This window comes from Fukomys damarensis, unplaced genomic scaffold, assembly GCF_012274545.1.
Source record: "Fukomys damarensis isolate Sample0158 unplaced genomic scaffold, DMR_v1.0_HiC HiC_scaffold_14, whole genome shotgun sequence".
Taxonomy (NCBI): domain Eukaryota; kingdom Metazoa; phylum Chordata; class Mammalia; order Rodentia; family Bathyergidae; genus Fukomys; species Fukomys damarensis.
The window spans coordinates 63,227,092-63,233,853 of NW_022900926.1; positions in this window are offsets into that span (position 1 = coordinate 63,227,092).

Here is a 6,762-nt window from a genome sequence, read left to right on the forward strand (position 1 = left end):
ATTATACATAAGACAGTCACCAAGATTTATTTTGTATAAATTTGCAATCTTAATCTTATTTGCAGGAATGAGAAAGCAAGCAACTAGTATCAGTAAAACAACCTGAAAAAGTAGAACTGAAACCCTGAGGACTCAGGACACCTGCATTAGTCATCTTGGACCGCCATAACAAAATACCACAAAACAGGGGCTTTAGGCAACAAAAATCTATTTTCTCACAGTTCCAAGAGCTGAAAGTCCAAATCAAGGTGTCTGCATATTTATCTCCTCCTGAAGATTTGCATTGGATTGCAGATAGCCATCTTTACCTTGTGTCCACACATGGCCTTTGCTGCGTACGTAAATTCTGATGTTTCCTTTTCTCTTAAGCACAACGGTCTTAGGTTAGGGCCCCACTCTTATGATTCAGTGAATCTTGATTACTTCCTTAATTGGATTCTGATACAGGCACAAGAATTTATAGGGAAAAAAAAACATGAGAGAAAATCTTCATCCCTTTAGGTTAAACTGAAAGATATGCTAATATAACACAAAGAATATGATTCCAAAATATTTAAAATTGCTAAGTTGAACTTTATCAAAATTAATATCTACTTCTCAAATAAAACTTTTAATAAAAGGAAAACATCAGACACAAATTGGAATAAAATATTTGAAGAACACATCTGATATGCGATATGTCTCCATAACAAGAAAATAATATTTTTCATTTGAAAATAATGTTTTTCAAAGGAGCAGATAAATCGCATGATAGCTCAATGTCAGATAAGTATGTGGAAAGACGCTCAGAATCAGTAGCCATTAGGGTTACACAAATTGAAACCAAAAGACAATACCATGAGGTACCTTTTACTGTGCCTAAAACAACACAAACCTGACCATACTATGTGCTGATGGGCAGAACTTCTGGAGTGAGAGGCTCCCCAGAGGACAACACAGTCCAACCACTTTGGGAAAAGCCTGACGATTTCTGTTTGTATTAAATCTACACTTCTCGGGCTAGTCAGCCTTACACTCTTAGGAATTTATATAAGAGAAAAGCTAAATACAAAACCAGCAAAAACGTATGTTCAAACAATAACAACCCTGCAAATGTTGATTGCACTTTATCTTAATCATCAGAAACTGGGAAAGGTGAACACTGATACATTTAGCAACATGAGGGTTTCTCGAAAACCTTGTACTACATGAAAGAAGCCAGAGTCAGACTGCCTGTTATATTATTACTAAATCTGATATTTGAGGTAACAGAAATTAAAAGGAAAAAAGATATATCAATAGTCATCAGCAGCTGTCTGTATTATGGAGGAGGACTGAGTACAACGGAGAATTGGGATATTTGGGAGAGACGGTTTCTATCTTGTGTGATTGTTACTTATCCATCAAAAAGCTCTTGTCTTAGTTGAATTTCATAGAAATGTGTATTAAAATTTGTGGATTTCACATATTTGAATTTTTTCCATAAACCTGACTGGAGAAAATACCATGAAGAATTTCTTCACATAAATCATAGCCAGAACTAACATCTGGGCTTACCACCGTCTATTTCTGTATGTGTGTGTCATTGTGTAACATTATTTTTTAGCCTGCACTTAATAATTTACCAAGAGAAGCCAGGAGTGATGGCCCACACCTGTAATCCCAGGCCTCTGGGAGGCAGATGCCAGAGGGTAACAAGTTTCAGCCCAGCCTGGGCAACCTAGTGACTTAGTAACCCTGTTTCAAAATTAAAATTTTAAAAAACAGAGTACATAGCAGAGGTAAGTCCCTGAGCTTGATCCCCACCCATTACTGAGGAGGAGAAGGAGGAGGATAAAAATAATAATAAACTAAGGATTCTGTCATTCTTAAATCAGCTACAAAAGTTAATTTTTTTAAAAGAAAATTTTGTGTTATCAATTTTCATTCTATGGTTCCCAATAAATGCACAAAAACTGTTAATTATTATTGTGTTATAACAGCTACAGAGTTTGAGAATCTAATTACAAGATAAATTTTAGAGATTTGTGTGTTTGTTCATTTATTCATTGTGTTCACTCGCTCACTGAACAGTAGACAAAAAGACACTGTGAGATTCATTTTCTCCGACACAGTGACCAAGTAGTAAAAGATGCAGACAATTGAACAAATAGTTAGAAGTCTGATGGCATATGTTATAAAAGAGATATTGAAAGTTCAATTATTTATAAGACTATTCATAAATCACTGAGATTTCAATACTGAATCATTATATACAGTGAATCTCCATTAAGTTTAATTGCTTTTGTAAATCCGCATTTCTCTGCCTACATTAATGAGATTTTTTTTCTTTGGTCATAGTTGTATTCCGGCCATTGCTGCTTTAGAAATATTCTATAAACCTCTGATGTGAAATACTGCTATCATGATTTTCATTAATTATTTTGTGTGTCAGATTCAAGCAACAACGTCTTCTGATAAAGTCCGTGCTCCTGAATAGGGCTCCCGGGGTGGAGCGAAATGGAAGGACCCAACCCTTACGGGAACGCGTCTTTTAACAAGAGATGCTCAAATCCTTTGCCTCATAGGTAGTACAGTTTTAACCCTTAATTAGCAACACAGAAACAATATTTTATTTTGTGCCTCATCCTGTAATTGAAGTACCGGCTGCAGCAGAGTTATTCTGATGTTTGTTTTTATACTTTTAGAAAAAAAAATCAAACATTCACAACACACACACACACACACACACACACACACAATTTTTCTGAAAAGTCTAAATCTCATCTTCGAATAAAACATTCCCAGAGAAGGTGCTGCATGGTTTTGGGGCCTTAAAATCGCACTTACTGGCCCTCCAGCAGCTTACACTGCTCCCTGGTACCAGGACGGAGACAGCAGTGCCCCTGCAGCGCTGTTACCCCAAGAGGACGGTTTCAGCCTCGGTGTGCACCTGACACTGAAGCTGGCACTGGATCCAGGAAACACCAAGCTGCTTTCCGGAGGAGGCACACAGGACAGTGCACTACGCCCTAACTTGAAGTCTCATGCGAAACAGCCAAAATTGTGCAAGTTTCTTTCTTCACATCATAGATAGCAGATTTGTTCTTGTAATAGATGTTAGCAGCCTGAGCATGTGATGCTTTTCCTTCCTTAAATGGAGAACTTTCGCCTTTTCTCTAAGGAAACTTCCTAACAGGTACTCTTTGGTAAGTCTGAATTCCAACATCATTACTTTTGCCCTTGGAAGCCATTGTTAGGTAAAATAAGGTTAAATTCAGGGAGAGTGACAACAGGACAGAGTGGTGAGCTACAACACTCAACCGTTTCTTAGTCATAAACCAAATTCTAGAAAGCAACAACTGGAGAAGAAAAATTAGTGGTTCCTCTGGAGCCATGAGGGAAATGACAGGAAAATTACAATGTAGAGAGAAATTGAAGAAACAGAACACAGAGAAGGGAAGAGGCAATTTTCACTCCTTCTTCCCAGCTCCTGACTTGTGAGTAGGGGATGAGGAGACCAAACCCACAGAGACAAAGTGAAAGCTGGGCTCTCAGGGGCCCAGAGGGGCCTGCAGCCGTGGAATGGCCTGGACCAGGGATTGTGATCTCAGGGGGAGCTTGGGACTCTGCTCCCCATCAGTGCTACAGGGGACTCTAGTCCAAGCACCTGCATCTCCTGGAGACAGTGCTGGCTTGGATACCATCTAGGGAAGGGCTGACTTTTGAACACGGGTGCAAGTAGCCACTCTGCTCCACACTAGGGCTCCCTGTTAGGTCCGTGAGTGACCGGGAGAGAGAGGAGGGGGCTGCTTCAGTCTGGAGTGGGCTGGAAAGTGGATAAGGGCTCTGACCTGCTCCCAGGCCCAGTGGTCGGGCTCATCCCAAGTTGCTGGGAATTTAAAGGTTGCAGCCCTGACACCCTTGCCCGTGTTTGCTGATGCCTGTGTTTAGCATGAATCTAGGGCCTAACTGCCATCTGTATCTACCAGCAGGACCAGGGACAAAACTTGACCAGGACACTGCCCCAAGATCATAGATCATAGCAGGAAAGTATACATTCAAAATCACACAGAAATTGCTTTTTTCTGTCTATATTTTTTAGCTGCATTTTGTCTTTCTTCCTCTTTTTCTCCATTAGTTTATTGAGATTTGAGGAATTCCCCTTTGTCCTTTTCCCTTAGAACTTTTTTTTTTAATCTCTTGTTCATACTTCTTTTTCCTTTTTCTCTTTTCCCTATTAATTTTTCTGGTTTTCTCTAATTTTTACTACTACTCATATAATTTTTCTCCCTTATCATCATTTATTTCTTGACAAACTTTTTCTGTTACATTTACCTAATAATATAAATATCCCTCTACTCTTCGGTAGGATCATTTGCTCCCTTATTCTCAGATCCTTCTTAGATCAATAGTTTAAGATTTCAGGGGCTGGGGATTTAGCTCAGCAGTTAGGTGGCCTGCCTTGTAAGGGCAAGGACCCGAGTTCAATCCCTGGTACCAAAAAAAAAAAAAGATTTCAAATTTCTCTTGTAGCATTCCCAACACCCAATATTTTTAATATTAAAACCATAAAGCTTTATTGGTCTTTAGATAGCTGGCTCTATAAAATTACTATTGAATTATTTTATACCATAAGCAGAGATGCAGCCATCACATTAGAGCATATCAGCTGTGACTCAATGCCTGGATTGTCCTGATGTTTGCATTATAATTGTGGATTTCTTTTCTAGGGCAAAGAGTGATACATCATTGGTTATTGTATATTAATATCCAATTTGCGGATGATACAAGCATGTCTGACTTGCCTGATATTACTAGGGTCACATGATTGTTGCTGTAATGGGTTTTCTTTGCAAGCTCGTGCCAAAATGACATTTGTGTCACTAACAAGATACAGATACATTTTTGGGGGATTACCAAGGATATAAATGAACAGACAATGCACACAATAACCAAAATAACCCTACTATTGACTTTACATCCTGCTACACTACTTAACTTTATTACTAATTTTTCTGGTGTTTTTAGGGTCTTCTATGTAGCGGATCTTGTAATCTGCAAATACTCATTGTTTTATTCTTTCTCTATTACTATTCTTTTTCTTTCTTTCACTTGTCTAATTGCTCTAGCTAGTATTTCAAGAAATACGTTGATCAGGAGTGGTAACAGCACACATCCTTGTCTTGTTGCTGAATGCTGAATGTTAGAGGGAATGCTTTCAACTGCTCATCATTAAGTACAATGTTGGCCATTGGTTTGTCATAAGTGGCCTTTATCAATTGAGATAATAATGACCCTCTATCATTTTCTTTAGAGTTTTTATCATGAGTTGTTGCTGAATTTTGTTAAATACTTTTTCTGCATCTATTGAGATAATCTCATGGTTTTTTTCCCTGCTTCTATTTATTCAGTGAAATACATTTACTGCTTTGCATATGTGAAGTCATCCCTGCATCCCTGGGATGAATCCTACTTGGTTATAATATATAATGTTTTTGCTCATGTGGGGCATTTGGCTCATCAGTAATTTAGTGAAGATTTGTGTGTCTATGTTCATTAAAATGATTGTTCTGTAGGTCTCTTTAATGGTTGGGTTCTTTTCTGGTTTTGGAATCAGGGTAATCCTTTTTCCAGAAATGACTTTGGGAATACTGCTTTGCTTTTGATTTCATGAAAAAGTTTGAGGAGTATTTGGTGTTAGATATTCTGTAAAGTTCTTGTGGAATTTGGCAGTGAATTTTTCAGGACCTGGACTTTTATTAGGTGGTAGATTTTTAAATTAATTTTTCAAGTTCAATGACTCATATTGACTAATTTAAAATTTTTATATCTTCTTGGTGCAGTTTTGATGTTCATATGTATCCAAGAATCTATCTACTTTTTTTCTGAGTTTTCAATTCAATTAGAGTAAAGGATCTCAAAGACTACCAAAATCTTCTGGATTTGGTAGAATGCACTGTGATCTTATCATTTCTAATTGCATTGACTTGGGTCTTACCTCTTAATAATAGCATTGGCTAAAGGTTTGTCAATTTTTTTCAATCTTTCAAAGAACAAACTCTCATCAACTGTATTTTTTTAGTCTCAATTTCATTAATTTCTACTCTGATTTTTATAATTTCCTTACTCATACTAGCTTTGAGTTTAGATTGTTCTCCTTCTTCTAAGACCTTTAAGTGTATTATTAGATTTTTGGATTTCAGCATGTTCTGTTGTTCTTATGTGAGAATTCACTGCTATAAACTTTTCTTTTGGGACTGTTTTCATTGTGTAATTTGATTGTATAAATTGTCTAATTTTTTCTTCAATTTCATCTGTGACCCATTTATTGTTCAAAAAGGTATTATTTCATTTCTATTTGTAGTTTTTTTTTCCCCCATTAATTCATTGGGTAATCTCAGTTCTTTTGCATTTACTTAAGCAAGTTCTATGGGCTGGTATGTGGTCTATTTTGGAGAAATCTCCATCTACTGCTGAGAAGAATGTGTCTTCTGTTTTTGTTGGGTGGAACACTCTGTAGACATCTATTAATTCTATTGTTAGAAAGTTTGGTTCACTGCCGCTATTTCTTTGTTAATTTTTTGACTAATTCATCTGTCCCTGTGTGATAGTGGGGTGTTGATATTCCCAACTGCATTTATATTCATGTTCATCTGATTTTTTCATGTCCAGCAGTTTTTATTTTATAAAATTGGGCGTACAAGCACATATATTTATAATTGTTGGAGCCAGAGATTTAGCTCAGTGGTTCCACTGCCTGCCTTGCAAGCACAGGAATCCAAGTTCAATCCCTGGTACCAA